We start from the raw sequence: 16,252 nt of genomic DNA, 5'->3' as shown, positions 1-16,252 counted from the left end.
CCCTGGTCCAAGGGAACATCTAAGAAGGAGGCCTGTGAACACCCTTGCCCCATCCATCTGGGCAGAGAGGTATTTCCACACAAGGAGCATCCATCAATAAACTCTTTTCCTTCTGAAGTTGACTGTGAGTAACTTGTTTGGCTCTCACTGTGGTTTCTGATGAACAACAAGCAGAAACCATACACCACACATTTAAACACATAACAGTGAATTAAAAAAAAATAATTTTATTTTTTATTTTTAAAGTTTACATACAAATTAGTTAGCATATAGTGAAACAATGATTTCAGGAGTAGATTCCTTAATGTCTCTTACCCATGTAGCCCATCACCTCCCACAACCCCTCCAGTAATGCTCAGTTTGTTCTCCATATTTATGAGTCTCTTCTATAACAGTGCAATTTTATTCACAGGACTGGATGGAGAGGGGCCCCAGCCTACAATGTGTGTTGCAAATGACTGCTTGTCATTTGTGAGGTGATTTTTAGGACAGATAGACAATTGTACAAAATTTAATAGTTGCCATATATTTTACTGTGAATTAAAAAGATCTGAAACCTTTGACTTTTTTCTTTTTCCTTTTTATAGAAAACCTATCACTTTTTGAATTAAGCCAAATATTTAAAAAGCTGTTTGATTTAAAGTTGGTTAAATTTTTTTTCTAGGTAAATAAGAGCAGAAGGTATACACAGATATGGACAAAATCATGAAGGTAGTTTGCCAGTGGCTGTAGTTTGGTAAACCCTAGACTAGAGTGGTAGAAAGGCCCTGGGCTTTGGATTTTGACAAGTCTGACTTGTGTTACTCATTTAGCTGTGTGACCTTGGGCAAATTATTTAACTTCTCTGTCTCAGTTGCCACTTTTGGAAACACTAAAGGCTATATGATATTGATTTCCTGCCAAGTAGCAAGCCCTGTTGTGTTTGGGGATCCCCAGAGAGTGTCTCAGATGTGTTTACAACCTGGTCTATTAGGGGGTTGCCCTTTCAGCTTCGACTGGGGAACTGGAGCAGGAGGCAGTGATGTGGATATGTCCTTGGCCTGCAGTGCTGCACTGCCATTGTGCCTCCCTGTGCCACCCCCTTCGGAAATACCTTCTGAGATACAGGAAGGAGGTAGTGCTATGGCTGCTACACATCCATGTCCTAACATTTGGGACATGGCTTCCCATCCTGGTGCTCCACCTTGGTGCATGGCTGTGTTTTCTGTTTTTGTCTATGAGAGCAATTCATGTTTCTTCCATGAGTAACACAGTTGTATTGAGAGAGGCAGGTTTGACTGGGATTAGGAAACCATTATTTCATCCTGTTTCAGCCTCTGTAACTTTAGGCATGAAATACAGCCAGTCAATCAACAGCACTTAACAGCTATGTCATTTGGGTAAGTGGCCTATCTGTCTAAGGTTCACTTTCCAGAAAGTATGGATCCAAAATTTATCCTCGCATCAGCAGTAGACAAGTGTGCTTGTTCCTGTGTGATCTTCAACACTGAACATAGTTTTAAAAGTCTTTTCTAATTTGGATTATTTTAATTTTTGTTTATTTATACTAGAGTGGTTGATCTTTTTTTCCCATGTTTGTCACTTTCATCTCTTTGGTGAATTATTTTTGTCCTTTGCTCCCCCATCCCCCGCCTGCCATTGGGAGTGTTCCTGTATTTTTTTTTTGTAGTGACTCTTAAGAAGGTATTTATTTTTCTTTTTTTTTTTTTAATTTTTTTTCAACGTTTATTTATTTTTTGCGACAGAGAGAGACAGAGCATGAACGGGGGAGGGGCAGAGAGAGAGGGAGACACAGAATCGGAAACAGGCTCCAGGCTCCGAGCCATCAGCCCAGAGCCTGACGCGGGGCTCGAACTCACGGACCGCGAGATCGTGACCTGGCTGAAGTCGGACGCTTAACCGACTGCGCCACCCAGGCGCCCCAAGAAGGTATTTTTTTTACTCTAACATTGTTTATCAACATTTATATATATATATATATATATATATATATATATATATATATATATAATATATATGAGAGAGAGAGAGAAGCTGTTTTAAAATCCATGTCTCCACTGGCTGTCATTTCTGAATTTAATTTAACTGAATGATTTTTATTCTAGCCGTTCTAGTCATATTTCTTTTTTCTGTCTGTCTAGTAGTTTTTTCTCCAGCATCTTATTATAAAAAATTTAACCTACCACCTAGATTCTACAGCTCACATTTCATTATATTTGCTTTATCTCATATTTATCTGTGTAGTCATTACATAAATTAAATGGTGAATATTGTGGATTTTATATCGCTGATTGCTGGATTTTGTTGTGTTCCTTCCAGGGATGTTTGATGTAGTCCTGGCAGTTGAATTACTGTCCTTAAGTTACTTGAAGTTTACCTTGACACTTAGAGACTGGTGAAGCTTTGTTAGGTTGGGTGTAAAAGACCTTTCTGGGTTAGTTTATACCTACTACTAGTGCATGCCCCTCTGTGCTCCAAACTGAATGCCCTGGATGTTAGCAAAACTCTCCTTTTCTCCGGGGGAGCCGGAACACCCCCTAGATTGGGGTGAGCTCCCTTGACATTCTATGCCCAGCCTGGTAGGGTTTCTCCCTGCACAAGTGAGAGTTAGTGGTTAACAGCAGACTAGAGGGCACCCCTACGTAGAATTTTGGAATTCTTTCTTTGTGTAGTTTCTTCTTTTCTGGTTCTCTGCTCTGCAAATTCCAGAAACCTTAGCTTCATTGAATTTAATCTCTGAAGAGAGCAGAAGGAATTAACTGAGAATTATTAAACCCTACTTCAAAATTATTGTATGCAATTATGTATAGAAAACTAAAGAAATTATTCAGTGGGGGTCTGCTATCGCTGTACAGTTTCTTTTTACCAGGATTATAGTGAAAACACTTGGCCTGGTATGGTTCACCTTTGTCTTATGCTGTTTTGTTCAGGTTCTGCTGCTATTCATGTGTCTCTCATTTTTCTGATCTTACGTGCTCTAAATTCTGAGTCTCTATTTAGAGATCTTCCTTCTTTTCTTTAAAAATGTTCATCATAAAACGCTGAAAGAAAACACGAAGAAAAGCAGAGAGCATAACTACTCCCCCAATTTTATCACTCATCTTCAACATTTACCAACAGTCAAAGGCTCTTGATTCTAATTGCAGAGTATTGTCCGATTTTATGCCTGCAATTCCTCTAAGGCAATAGTTGGTAACATTGGCTGCATGTTAGAATCACTGGGAAAACTTTTAAAACACCTATCCCCAGGCCACATTCAAGATCAATAAAATCTTGATCTCTGGATCTTGGATCTCTGGTCGTGGGACCCTGGCATCCTTACTTTATAAAGCTCACCAAGTGATCCCAGTGTGCAAAAAAAATGTGGAAACCACTGCTCTAAGGTAACTTTATGAAGAGTCTCCATCAGCTGCATCCCCAGGGAGGTCTTGCTGCCTTCCAATAGGGTGTGCAGAGAGCCGTCCACTGGTCACTGAGGAAGAGCGGCCAAGTCTGGCTGTGTCTGTGGGAGGCAGTTGCTCAGCTGTGCTCTAAATACCTTTTACTAAAGGTATGACTAAATACCTTTTACTTAGAGGTCTCTGGATACTATCCTTTGTTGATGTAATGGTAGGGAGAAGGATTTGTTCAGTGTATTTTGTTGGGAACTGCCACTTCCAAATTAGGTCTGGGCTATGTTAGACTGAAACACAGGCACAAAGAGTGTTCTTAATTAGAGCAGTCAACAGCCTCTCCAGCAGTTTGGTGCTAAGTTGGGGGGGGGCGGTTTGTTTGTTTTGTTTGTTTGTTTGTTTTTGTTTCATTTTAAAAATTTTTTAATGTTTTTATTTATTTTTGAGACAAAGAGAGACAGAGCATGGGCAGGGGAGGGGCAGAGAGAGAAGGAAACACAGAATCCGAAGCAGGCTCCAGGCTCTGAGCCAGCACAGAGCCCGACGCAGGGCTTGAACTCACAGACCGCGAGATCATGACCTGAGCTGAAGTCAGATGCTCCACCGACTAAGCCACCCAGGCGCCCCTGTTTTGTTTTGTTTTCCATTTCCTTATTTTACTTTGAGTTTTTAAGTAATTGTGTGAGGTAGGTATCATTTTAGAGATGGAAAAAGGAGGCATAATATTAGAGATCTGTGCTTAAGGTCATGGACACTGTTAATAGGCTCCAAACCAAGACTAGTTCCCAGGTTTTCCTTCCTTATAACAGTGCTCTCCCTTACATGGAGTGTCTCCTCTGGCAGGCTATGAGCATGCTATAGATCCTGGGGAGAAAGCTTGGGATACTATAGATAATTCTGGTGTTCAGTGCAGGAATTTCATTTATGTGGCCATGAGTTCTTGCAGGGCTGTCTCAATGGCACACTTGTACTATTGGTAATAGTAGGCCTGGTGAGGTTTAGGAAAAGATGTAAAATAAGTTTGAAAGAAGATGGCCTTCTCAACATCTATAGGAGAGATAAGCATGCTTATGCACTGCTCTGGGAGAGTAAATTCAACCACTTTGGAGGGGAATTTGGTAGTATCTATTAAAATAAATGTGTAATTCCTATGACTGAACAATTTCACTTGTGGATATCTACTATAGAAAAATACTCACTGGTGCCTTGGGCTGGAAGTGTGGACAAGGCTGTTCATCACAGCATTGTTTGTAATAGTGAAAATTTTGAAACAAGTGTTCATTATTGTGGAATGTTAAATAAATAATGGCATAAAATGAAGTAGGTTACTCACTTAATGTTAAATAAATAATGGCATAAAATTACTGTGAGAGACTATGTAAATACTATGTACAAGTATTGCAATAATAAGATTTAGTAACAATAAACAATAATAACAATAAGATTTATGTATACTAAGTGCAATGACTTCTAAGACATAGTGTAGAGAAAAAAAGAAAGTTGTAGAAATGAAAGTACAATATGAAATCATTTACTTAAAACAAAATGAAAAAGAAATAACATATATGTGAATGCATGAAAAGAGTCTGGAAGGAATATACAACACATTGGTAATGGTAGTTACTTCTGAAATGGAGAGAGGAGACTAGTTTTAGGGATGTGTGGTTACAGGGTACTTTAGCTGAATGCTTGATATTATTTGAAAAATTAATGTTTTAGTAATCTAAATAAAATAGTTTCCTTGAAAAACAAATGAACACCTATTAAGCCAAACTGGTCTTTTATTCAGTGCAACCTGTAAGGACTATGACACTACCTCTTGAGAAATGAAATCTTTATGTGAACTCAGTAGAGCCCATTTCACTTTCCCCTTTCCTAGACCCATCTTACATTTAATTTGGCTCAAGAGCCATCAAGCCATACTTAAGAGGATCAGGAACAATCTAATAATTATCTTGATTTTAGCAAAAAGTCAAGTATGATTCAGCGGACAGATGACACTTGACTTTTCTAGAGTGCTGTTCACAGGGGTTCTTGGTTTATGCTTTGGGTTCTCAGAAGGATAGGTGGGGAGCCATGGCATATCACACACCTGCAGGCCCAATTGTGCCACTGTTACTGAACCCCAACCTTGGTTTTGATTGGAAATGAATTTCAGCTTTATTCAGAAGGCCAGCAACTTGGGAAAGAAGCAGACTCTTGCCCAAAAGCCAACTCCGAAGTTTCTGCTTTGCTCAAGAGTTTTTCAAGGGGTTTACCATAGTTAATCAGGAAAGAGAATGCAGTGGTCTGCAACATTTCTTGATTACGGGCATACTTGATGGTGCCATGTACAAATGTTATCTCAGTGCTTGGAGTGCAAGTGTGTCTGGTGCTTATTCTGTAATGTGCAGGAGTACTCTGTTCTTTCTGCAAAGGAGAGCAAGGTATACAGATACACAGAGAGATAATTTGCATGACCTAAAATTATTTGTATGACCTAAATTAGTAAAATTTAGTAAAATTATTTGCATGACCTAAAAAAAGAAAAACATTTTTCTAAAAAAATTTCTCAGCTCTTCATAAAGCTGAGGTGGCTCCAAACAGATTTGCTGGCCTCTGCAGCCTGGGAATGTTTTGGTCCTTCACTCCTCAAGGCCAGTGGACTGTCTGCTATGGATCAAGGAACTTAGGTCAGCAAGTAAAGAGAGTGTTAACTTAAAGCAAGTTGACTCTTAAGACTGGAGTGCTGTTACCATGAGGGCATTGAGGTGCTCTTTACAACCTTGTGGGGTTTTGGAAACTAAGGTTGGGCTCATGACAGGGTGATCAGGAGATGATCTTTCTAACTCTCATCATGCCTTTGGGACTATCACCTTTGTTCGTCCCTCCACCTAAGATGGTCTCTCAACTTCTTTCTGTTTAGCTATTCTGAGTCTCTGTTCAGTTTGCTCATTCAATGATTTGAAAATTATTTAAGCTTCTTGAGAGCAGAGAATCTTGTCTGTTTTGGTCACTGAAATATTTTAAACACTTGTCATAGTGTCTGGCACATAGTCAGCAAACATTTGTTAAATGAAGGAATAAAATATTTATCCAGTTCCTGTGGTGCATTTGGGCTGTGCAGTAAAGGCACAGTGTTGATCATTCCCTGCCCTGGGGTGCTCAATATTATGTCAGAAGGACATGGTGGGCAAGCTACTTCATCAAGAAGAGGAAAAGCTTCCTTAAGGAAGTGGCATTTTTTATATAAACTGAAGAGTGAGTAGAGTTAGCCATAAGACAAACTGGGAAGGGAATTCCTAGCAGGAGGAAAAGCAAATGTAAGGGCCCTGAGGTAAGTATAAGAAATAATAGAAATAGGGGCGCCTGGGTGGCGCAGTCGGTTAAGCGTCCGACTTCAGCCAGGTCACGATCTCGCGGTCCATGAGTTCGAGCCCCGCGTCAGGCTCTGGGCTGATGGCTCAGAGCCTGGAGCCTGTTTCCGATTCTGTGTCTCCCTCTCTCTCTGCCCCTTCCCCGTTCATGCTCTGTCTCTCTCTGTCCCAAAAATAAATAAACGTTGAAAAAAAATTTTTTAAAAAAATAAAAAAAAAAAAAGAAAAAAAAGAAATAATAGAAATAAAAGTAAACCCAGTGGTGGGAGGAGGCTGTCAGATGGCAAAAGATCAGGGTGTGGACATGGGCAGGAATGGGTCCTGCAGCCCTTGCAAGTCTTGAATTTTGAGTTCCCATAATGTATAACAAAGGGCCTAGTACATATCTGTCATATAGTAGATCCAAAATGAGATTTATTGTTGTGTTTAATTTTGCCACTTTTAGAAACACTCCACTCACCCGTAATTTATTTCCACCTACAGTGATGTCTCCAATTTGCAATGTCATTGTAGTGTCCATCACATCCTGTTATTTATGTGTCTGCAGATTTTTCTTAAGTGATCCTCATACTCCACACCTCCATTTGATTTTGGTGGGCCTGTCAATCAGGTAGATCCCTTTGCTCTTTTGGGGAGTGGGTATAGCATTCAGACTGACCAATCAAAGTGTCCTGTAGTCTGGCTCAGTGAGTCCTGTGGGGGAGAAAGGGAAGGTGACCCAGAGACAGCAGATCAGAATTTAAGGAATTGACATAGATGTGGGGAAGAGAAGGGCTCTTTCTCCTCTTTAGTATTATTAATATTACAGAAAAGCAGATCCCAGCCAGGATCTGCCTGGTGTTCTCTTCGATTCTCTTTCTGTTTCTTGGCTCTGCTTCCTTCTGTGAGAGCTTCATGCTTAAGAAGTTTCTTTCTATGGGGCAGCAGTGTTTTGGAGCCATTGTTTGCATCTCCAGATCCAGTTGTGCCTAAGAATGAAGCATGAAATAGGACCAGTGGATGTATAGGAATACAATTCATTGTTTTAGTTTATTTTTTGCATGTTGGTCTTATCTCTCTAGATAGATAGTAGGTACCTAAGAGACAACTTCCAAGCCCAATATTTTTTTGTTGTTGTTGTTATTAATAGTGACCAGTGTACTAGTTAACATACATCAGTTGGTCAAACTATCTGGTGACTATCTGATGACTAACAAAGTTACATCACAAAGTTTGGTAACAATATGTTGGATCATTTTACTCCTGAATTAATCAGTGAGTAATGAGCATTTCAAAATATAGGTTCATGTTTCAACTTCAGAGAGACTCCATGAGCTGAAAAATTGCTCCTTGGGTTGAAGGATTTGTTTGTAATACTATTTTTCCCATTCTTCAAGTAATAAGGTGAAAGTGAAGAAAGCACAGGGATACAATGTAGGTTTTGAGGAAAACAAAGTGTAGGATTCCCATTTGGCATCATGCTACATGTAGGGTATTTTATATTTCCAATTCTTCTTGTCTTGGAGACACATTTGCATTTCAGTCTGTCTAGCATACTGGACAGAATGTATTTTGGGGGACAGGAGGAGTTGATTACACTGGTACTGTTCAGTGACATGCTCCATGGCCTCCTGAGATGTGCTGTGGCATCGTCTCCCCTGGCTTTGCTCCAGTTGTAGCTCTTTCAGTGTCACTGGCTGTTGGCCCTGGGACAACACAGACTGGGGAAGAACGTTGTTGTATTTGCTTACTAGCATCCTAGATTACTGATGTTGATTTTGTTTTTTGTTTTTTTTTGCATTGTGCATGCAAATCAAATTGCTAGAATACATCTAAGCAGATGGTTCTCCTATATCCAGGAAAGACATTGAATGCTGTTGTGTGGAAAGTTCAGAGCAGTGGATTTTATTATTTATTTATTTATTTATTTATTTATTTATTTATTTAGAATTTATATTCAAGTTAGTTAGCAGATAGTGCAATAACGATTTCAGGAGTGGATTCCAGTGATTCATCCCCTATGTATAAAACCCAGTGCTCATCCCAACAAGTGTCTTCCTTAATACCCCTTATCCATTCAGCCCATCTCCCCACCTAAACCCCTCCATCAACCCTCAGTTTGTTCTCCATATTTAAGAGTCTCTTATGTTTTGTTCCCTTCCCCATTTTTTTAAAAAAAATTTAATGTTTTTATTTATTTTTGAGACAGAGAGAGACAGAAAATGAGCAGGGGAGGGGCAGAGAGAGAGGGAGACACAGAATCCAAAACAGGCTCCAGGCTCCGAGCTGTCAGCACAGATCCCGACGCGGGGCTCAAACTCAGGGACCGCGAGATCATGACCTGAGCTGAAGCCAGATGCTTAACTGACTGAGCCACCCAGGCACCCCATCTCTTCCCTGTTTTTACATTATTTTTGCTTCTCTTCCCTTATGTTCATCTGTTTTGTATCTTAAATTCCACATATGAGTGAAGTCCTATGATATATATCTTTCTCTGACTGACTTATTTCACTTAGCCTAATACCCTCTAGTTCCATCCATATTGTGGCAAATAGCAAGATTTCATTCTCTTTGATTGCTGAATAATACTCCATTGTATATATATACCACATCTCCTTTATCCATTTATATGTCGATGGATATTTGGGCTCTTTCCATACTTTGGCTATTGCCAATAGTGCTGCTATAAACACTGAGGTGCATGTACCCCTTTGAAATAGCACACTTGTATCCCTTGGATATATACCTAGTAGTGCAATTGCTGGATCGTAGGGTACTTCTATTTTTAATTTTTTGCAAAATCTCCCATAATGTTTTCCAGACTGGCTGCACCAGTTTGCATTCTCACCAGCAGTGCAAAAGAGATCCTCTTTCTCTGCATCCTTGCCAACATCTGTTGTTGCCTGAGTTGTTGATGTTAGCCATTCTGACAGGTGTAAGGTGGTATCTCATTGTGGTTTTGATTTGTATTTCCCTGATGATGAGTGATGTTGAGCATTTTTTCATGTGTCTGTTGGCCATCTGGATGTCTTCTTTTGAGAAGTGTCTATTCATGTCTTTTGCTCATTTCTTCACTGGATTATTTGCTTTTTGGGTGAGTTTGATAAGTTCTTTATAGATTTTGGATACTAACCGTTTATCTGATATGTCATTTGCAAATATCTTCTCCCATTTCATCAGTTGCCTTTTAGTTTTGCTGATTGTTTCCTTTGCTGTATAGAAGCTTTTTATCATGATGAGGTCCCAATAGTTCATTTTTGCTTTGTTTTCCTGCCTGCGGAGACGTGTTGAGGAAGAAGTTGCTGCAGCTGAGGTCAAAGAGGTTTTTGCCTGCTTTCTCCTTGAGGATTTTGATGGCTTCCTGTCTTACATTGAGGTCTTTCATCCATTTTGAGTTTATTTTTGTGTATGGTGTGAGAAAGTGGTCCAGATTCATTCTTCTGCATGTCGCTGTCCAGTTTTCCCAGCACCACTTGCTGAAGACAATGTCTTTATTCCACTGGATATTCCATTGGCCATATGTTTGTGGGTCCATTTCTGGTTTCTCTATTCTGTTCCATTGATCTGAGTGTCTGTTTTAGTGCCAGTACCATACTGTCTTGATGATTACAGCTTTGTAATAGACCTTGAAGTCTGGGATTGTGATGCCTCCTGTTTTGGTTTTCTTTTTCAGTATTGCTTTGGCTATTCAGTATTTTTTTCTGGTTCCATACAAATTTTAGGATTGTTTGTTCTATCTCTGTGAAGAGTTCTGGTGTTATTTTGATAGAGATTGCACTGAATATGTAGAATGCTTTGGGTAGTATCGACATTCTAACAATATTTGTTCTTCCGGTCCATGAGCATGGAATACAGTGCAGTGGATTTTAAATCTCACCACTCTCATGAAGCCATCTTCTTACATTGAAAACTAGGCTCTCACTTCAAATGACCCTGAAGGGATATAGAACAGAAAGCTTATATGGATTGTCCAGGCAAGCCTGCCAAGCCACATGGGCAGGGAAGCTACAAGGTGAATTGTCAGAAACCCTGTTTGGGGACTTGTTCAGTCCTTGGCAGTTTCTTTCACTGAGAACCATCCATAAGGGGAAGTGCCCAATAACCCTGCTGCTCCCACTTCACATTTCCTTTCTCCTCCTCCTCCTCCTCCTCCTCCTCCTCCTCCTCCTCCTCCTCTTTTGGACTATAGGCACAGACAGCTGAGTTAATCATTCTCGGTTCTCAGAATGCTTTCTCACCATCAGCTGGAGCAAAGCCCTCTTTTGTTCTGTACATTTGTCATTCCCTGTGTTCTCATCTCACTTCCACACCCTTGCCTCTCCAACCCCTCTAGGTACTCATCTTGTGTTTTGATATATGTTCTGAAGAATGTATGTTTCATTGTAAAATAGGGAGAATTCTTTTGGCATAAGTTTTTTTTAACTTAAAAAAATGTTTTTTTTTTAAATTTATTTTGAGAGAGAGATAATGGGAGCAGGAGCAGGGGAGAGGTGGAGAATTCCAAGTAGGATCCCTCTCAGCATAGAGCCCCATGTGGGGCTCAAGCTCATGAATCATGAGATCATGACCTGAGCCGAAATCCAGAGGTGGAGGCTTAACCAACTGAGCCACCCAGGTGCCCCTCTTTTGGCATGAGTTTTTAATTTCATGATTGAGCTTGTGTTCTAGACCCTGACTACTCAACGTGTGGCCTTCAGACCAGCAGCATCACCTGGAGATTGCCAGAAACACAGAATTTCAGGCCCTGCCCCACACTTACTGAAATAGACCCTTCATTTTAATGAGATACTAGTGTTTTGCCTGTACATTTAAGTTGGAGAAGTTCTTTTTAAAATTTTTTTAATGTTTATTTATTTTTGAGACAGAGAGAGACAGAGCATGAATGGGGGAGGATCAGAGAGAGAGGGAGACACAGAATCTGAAGCAGGCTCCAGGCTCTGAGCTGTCAGCACAGAGCCCGACGCGGGGCTCGAACTCATGGACCGTGAGATCATGACCTGAGCCGAAGTAGGACGCTTAATCGACTGAGCCACCCAGGTGCCCCGAGAAGTTCTTTTTTTAAAAAAATATAATTTATTGTCAAATTGGTTTCCATACAACACCCAGTTAAGTTGGAGATGTTCTGATCTCATTTATAGTCTGTTTCTTCCTCTTTCTACTTAATAAGTTGTGTTGCCCTCTGTACACCCAGTTTGTTGCTTCTAATTGCTTCATTTCTGTGATATTCATCTACATTGTTTTCTTCTCCATTCTTCCAGTGGTGGACACCTTCTCTGGTTCCCATAATTGTATTAAGTGACCCTACCCTTCTGGCCAGATGTTATTATTTGTTTCACATTGGGACAATCAGATTCTTCCTCCAGGGAGTTTGCACCTGTGTCTGAGATATAACAATTCAGCCTGGATTGATTGAGGAAATAGAAACTTGACAGCTGTAGAATGGGCATATGCTGGAAGAACAGAGCAAGGGAGAAACCACCAAACAGAGATGAGAGACAAATGGAAGGTTCCAGTTCCTTCCCAAGGCCTAGCGGCCAGTGGGCTCCTTGAGGTACTTTCATGCCTTTAAAATGCACTCTTCCCTGTTTCTTTATTTGAAAAATTTGCCATACACACACACACACACACACACACACACACACACACACACACAAAAAGCTGTTTTGATCATTTGTAAGTGTACAATTCAGTGATATTACATTCACATTGTTGTACAGCCATCACTGTCATCCACCTCCAGAACTTTTTCATAATCTGTAATTAAAATTTTGTACTTCCTCTTTTTTGAAATTTGAGTTTGTTTTTATTCCATGTAAACCACAGACCATAAAAATAAAAAAAACACTAAAAATCAGTAGTTTTTCTCATAATATGATCTCAGACAAGTCTGTGAGATAGAAATGACTAATCTAGGGGTGCCATGGTGGCTCAGTTAGTTAAACATCCTACTTGAGCTCAGGCCATGATCTCAACATTCATTAGTTTGAGCCCATGTTGGGTTCTGTGCAGACAGCTCAGAACCTGGAGCCTACTTCGGATTCTGTGTCTCGCTCTCTTTCTCTGCCCTTCCCCACTCACACTTTCTCTCTCTATCAAGAAAAAAAAGTGAACATTAAAAAGTTAAAAAAAAAAAGGACTAATCTATAAAGAAGGAATATGTGATTGAATCAGGAGTTTTTTTTGTTTGTTTTTGGATCAGGAATTTTTTTTTTTAATTTTTTTTTCAACGTTTATTTATTTTTTTTTTTGGGACAGAGAGAGACAGAGCATGAACGGGGGAGGGGCAGAGAGAGAGGGAGACACAGAATCAGAAACAGGCTCCAGGCTCCGAGCCATCAGCCCAGAGCCTGACGCGGGGCTCGAACTCACGGACCGCGAGATCGTGACCTGGCTGAAGTCGGACGCTTAACCGACTGCGCCACCCAGGCGCCCCTGGATCAGGAATTTTAAACTCAGACTCATAGATGGGAGAACTCTCTGAAATCGGATGGAGCATTTGGTTTAATAGGTATGTATTTTGGAGGAGAAGACCAATAGCTTTCATTAGCCTTTCAGAGGGCTTCAAGAGCAATGGAAAGTTACTAACTGGTGGGTTTAATGATCTCTTAATTTAAGTGAAATTTGCCCTGGGGATACACTGCTACTTAAAACACAGTCCTTGCTTCAGTGAGTCCAGTTTGCAGAGAACTGTGGGCTGTGAGGTGCGAGCTGAGAAGAGAAGGCCACCAGGGACATCCACCTGGCCAGAGGGAGCCAGCTTTGTGCTCCATCAGACCACTTTCCTTTTCGGTAAAACCCCAGGAAAATCAGAGCAGAAAGGCTGAGTTGTATCCAGGGGACTTTCTCTAAGGTGGGCAGTGAGGTCCAACTCCATCTGGTCTTCTACATCCTGGGACCCCTCTGAAGTTCTGTGAACTAAATGAGGAAGCCCATATACAACGCCTAACAGTGTCTTGCACATAGAACATGATCAATAAGTGTGAGCCATTATCATCTTGAGGCAATGCAAGATTGGGAAAATGAAGTTTTTCCATGTTTGACAGTCTCTAAGATCAGATGTCACAAGCTGGTAGACAAGTAGGTGATGTCTGTGGCCTGCTGACACTTTTTGTTTGCCCCAAAGAATTTGGAAAAAAAAAAAAAAGGACATTTGTTGTCAACAATAAAAAATGAGATTCACAGAGAAGTCCTGATTTTGAACTTATTATTTTTTTTTTAATCAGCAGGTGTGACAACACTTGGCTGGAGCTGAGCACTTAGTGACTTCTGTGTGTGTCTTCTCTGCTCACCACAGGCCCAAGCACTTTTCATAGCCTCTACTGGGCTTTCCTGTTGATGTTACTAGCCTGGCCTCTGTGGGCTTTATGGTTTATGACTTCTGTCTTAAAATACTGTGTCCAGTTTGGATCTGGAATGTGAAGATGTTGGAAGGAGACTTGAGCAAGAGAAGTCTAAAAGGATTTAAATTTAATTGAATATTTTAAAATAAACTTTTCTTGGGGCGCCTGGGTGGCGCAGTCGGTTAAGCGTCCGACTTCAGCCAGGTCACGATCTCGCGGTCCGTGAGTTCGAGCCCTGCGTCAGGCTCTGGGCTGATGGCTCGGAGCCTGGAGCCTGTTTCCGATTCTGTGTCTCCCTCTCTCTCTGCCCCTCCCCCGTTCATGCTCTGTCTCTCTCTGTCCCAAAAATAAATAAATGTTGAAAAAAAAATTAAAAAAAAAAAGAAAAAAAAGACTCTTTGGTCTAAATTGAGCTACGCGCTCAATTTAAAAAAAAAATAAAAATAAAATAAACTTTTCTTCTTTATCAATAAAATTTGATCACTGGGTCATGGCCACTTGTCTTGCTTCCCAGTGAGAGCAGCCTAAGTAACAGTTCAGGCTGTTGTGTGTCACAATGTCCTGCTGCTCTTTCTACTGCTGCCACTGGCTTTGCAGACCAGGAGTCCTAATGCATGGAGCCAAGTAACAGGAGAGAGGACAGCACCTGTGTCCTGGCTGGAATAGGTCCATGGAGGTCTTGGCTTTTTGCTCACAGAAAGAGGTGAGTAACGTGACCTGAACATGTGGATAGTCAGAGCCAACTTGACTTTTTGACCAGTAGAGGCAGAGAAAGTCAGCAGATAGTGAGGTGCCTCTCCTCTCTCTGGCTGGCTGTACTGAGATGCAAATCTATGTGGCCTCTCTGAAGAGGCCCTGAGTGAGCAGTCAGATGTATTTTGCTATGGAGCTGTGACAGATTGAAATTGCATAACCTGGTATTTGTTTTACCCTTTTCCCTGCCTCAGTTTGTCTTCCTTATTCTTGCTTATCTGGGAATGAACCTCCAATAAAGCTTTAGCATGTAAGCTTGCCACAGGCTCTGCTTTCCAGAAAAACTAGAATAAAGTGTATATGCTCATCTTAGGCAACTTGTAAAATCCTGAAAAACATAAAGAAGACAATAAAAATAATTCACCCATAATCCTTCCATCCATTATTAACCACTGTGAATATATTGGTGTATTTGAGGTTGCTGCTTCTCCTCTCTCTCTCTCTCCACTCCTTCCCTCTCTCTTCTGTCATTTAAACAGATGGGACAGGAAACTGAGGCTGGAAGAAATGGCCTGAAAAGGTAGGACTGAGAGAAGACTTCCTACTTGTCTTGCTGCAAGGAAAGAGATTTCAAAATGAAGATGCTGAATAAAAGGATAATAAATTAAATAGCAAAATCAGAAAGAGAGATTAGATGCATAAAAGAATGCCAAGATTGCCAGAAGCATTCTGCATTGGAAGGAATTTCTAGGAAGGAAGCCTGTGTGATCCCCAATGACTGAAGTAAGCATGGGGCTATGGGGGGAGAATAACAAAAACCATGGCATGAAGGTGCTCAGGGCAGCATCTTCTCTGGCAGAAGACAAACTAGCTAGAGAAAAACTGGCTCAGAAGACAAGCACTTGATGGAAAAGAAGAGGGAGAAACAAGAGAAGGAGAAACAATGTAAATTGAGTTTATTGTGTTTATAAAAATCTCATATATGATTAATTGTCTTTGAATTTTCATAAGAGGTTGTTTGGCAATGGGGAAAAAGAATTGTAAATAAATATGTATAATATGTAAATACATTTATAATAACACATAGGTCTGAGAGTGTAAAGTGTTCAGTAAGGTGTAAGTAATAGCGATGCAGCCCAACACTGAGCTAAATAGTTCCTCATTGGTATTATTTGCTAATCATTTCTGGAGGTGACTCAGGATAGATGGCAATAAAATTTTGAGGGAATGTATTTTTGATTGACCCCAAAATGATTTTGCTGCAAAATTCAAATGTAGTGAGTATAATGTGGAGTTTATACTCCTCAAGAGAACTCTATAGATTTTCATATCCCATTTACATCAATAGCAAGATAATTTATCTTGATTACAGGGAGTACTGAGGGAAGTAATTGTCATGTGCTGCTTATTATAGTTCTTCCAAATAAATTGAAAACTCCAAAGTTATAGAGGTTTTAAAACCAGCCATAAGGCATGCACAATAGCATTTGTT

At 40.4% G+C, this 16,252-nt stretch overlaps 1 long non-coding RNA gene across 1 annotated transcript; it reads left to right on the top strand.

Annotated features, from left to right (window-relative positions):
• The first annotated feature begins 14,652 nt into the window (after positions 1-14,652).
• LOC123382258 lies at positions 14,653-15,746 on the top strand. The gene is made up of 2 exons (XR_006590358.1): positions 14,653-14,770; positions 15,300-15,746. It is a non-coding gene; the product is annotated as an uncharacterized LOC123382258 (long non-coding RNA).
• Positions 15,747-16,252: the final 506 nt, after the last annotated feature.

This window comes from Felis catus, chromosome E2, assembly GCF_018350175.1.
Source record: "Felis catus isolate Fca126 chromosome E2, F.catus_Fca126_mat1.0, whole genome shotgun sequence".
Lineage (NCBI taxonomy): Eukaryota > Metazoa > Chordata > Mammalia > Carnivora > Felidae > Felis > Felis catus.
The sequence above is the reverse complement of the archived record's forward strand: the minus strand, read 5'-3'. Positions and strand labels throughout refer to the sequence as shown.